General features: G+C 47.8%; 1 non-coding gene across 1 annotated transcript; it reads left to right on the plus strand.

Moving 5' to 3' along the window:
* The first annotated feature begins 1,079 nt into the window (after positions 1-1,079).
* On the plus strand, positions 1,080-1,237 carry LOC125774210 (5.8S ribosomal RNA). The gene has a single exon (XR_007420673.1). It is a non-coding gene; the product is annotated as a 5.8S ribosomal RNA (ribosomal RNA).
* The last annotated feature ends 684 nt before the right edge of the window (positions 1,238-1,921 follow it).

Here is a 1,921-nt window from a genome sequence, read left to right on the forward strand (position 1 = left end):
TGAGTTGACTGCGGCGTCAGGTTAACCAATGTGCTAGATTCTATTTGGCCAGTAGAATCTTGTGTCTTATGCGATTTGATACCAAGACACCAGAACGAAAGTTAGTTGAAGAGTTATTAAACTCTTATGAAGTATGGTTGTGCAATCACAACTTATGACTTTAACCTATAAAGTGGATATGGACTTGCAATTATAACATGGAATCTCTACACACCCCATGAGCTCGATCCAATCCACGCACACGAGTTGCCTGAGTAGCGACAGGTATACCGATGTGCAATACGTATCCGGCCACGGCACGGAACGAACGGGAACTGTGGTGCAGACATACAAAGAGTTAAGCCTACTAGTCATTAACTCTAAGGACGGGGCCATGGGGCGGTACGCAAAGGATACGGATGAGCGAGTATGCAGGCCCAATACTCAATAGCTCGATCCGATCCAAGCACATGAGTTGACTGCGGCGCCAGGTTAACCAATGTGCTAGATTCTATTTGGCCAGTAGAATCTTGTGTCTTACGCGATTTGATACCAAGACACCAGAACGAAAGTTAGTTGAAGAGTGATTAAACTCTTATGAAGAATGGTTGTGCAATCACAACTTATGACTTTAACCTATAAAGTGGATATGGACTATCAATTATAACATGGGGCACACACCATGTTCTCGATCCAATCCACGCACACGAGTTGCCTGAGTAGCGACAGGTATACCGATGTGCAATACGTATCCGGCCATAGGCACGGAACGAACAGGAACTGTGGTGCAGACATACAAGGGCCATGGGGCGGTACGCAAAGGATACGGATGAGCGAGTATGCAGGCCCAATACTCAATAGCTCGATCCGATCCAAGCACATGAGTTGACTGCGGCGCCAGGTTAACCGATGTGCTAAGAGAGTTGTTCCTGGGCCTTCAAAGTGACTTCAAAACTATCTTAGCGAATGGTGGCCATGGGCGTAGACATGAGCCACAAGTCACAAGGCCTGGGACTATTGGGTAATAAAGACAACTTAGTCAGAAAGTTAGTCTTTGGACGTACCACCGGGATTGTGTTACATTGGGAACCTTACTATAAAACCCTAGGCAGGGGATCACTCGGCTCATGGATCGATGAAGACCGCAGCTAAATGCGCGTCACAATGTGAACTGCAGGACACATGAACACCGATAAGTTGAACGCATATTGCGCGTCGGACGATTAAACCCGGCCGATGCACACATTCTTGAGTGCCTATCAATTCCTTGATATACAACAAACCAAACTTCAGGGTGGAGCGTGCCACAATAGAACACTATGGCGAGCAGCCCGTCTAGTGTCGTGGGGGAAACACGCTTCCACACTGTGCATAATGGCGTGCTCGGGACCTTTGTTGGGACCGCAGGGCGCTGAAAGTAAAGGGGTGAACCGCATAAATCGCACGCACGTAAACGCGCACACACACAAATAGAGTGAGACGTATCGTAGGATACCGCTAAGAGTACGTTGTGAAACATGGGGAAATTCAATCGAAAACCTCTTTGATGTCCAAGAATTTGTTGACCGTATCCGTCGTAATACTGGATCAACGTGCTTGGGGGAAAACGTCAAAGGGTTTTATAATAGTGGTGCATGATTAACCCATCGATGCCCGAGGGGAACATGTTGTCCAATACAATAGTGGTGCAGTTGGCTCGACATGCTCGGGGGGAGACATCGTGGGTCCAAGTCGACCAAGTCGACCGGGAGTTGTTGTTGAGAGATCGAATCAAAACGATGCCGAGCGGAACTCGTTGTCCTTATTGGAGTGATATTCGGACAACGTGCTCGGGGGGGCCATCGTTGATTCAAAAATGACCGTAAATTGCCCAATCCGTGTGTGTGTGTGTGTGTGAAGTGTTGTTGCGTATATATCGGTTCGCTATGCCCCGGGTTCGAAA

This window comes from Anopheles funestus, assembly GCF_943734845.2.
Source record: "Anopheles funestus chromosome X unlocalized genomic scaffold, idAnoFuneDA-416_04 X_unloc_92, whole genome shotgun sequence".
NCBI classification, from domain to species: domain Eukaryota; kingdom Metazoa; phylum Arthropoda; class Insecta; order Diptera; family Culicidae; genus Anopheles; species Anopheles funestus.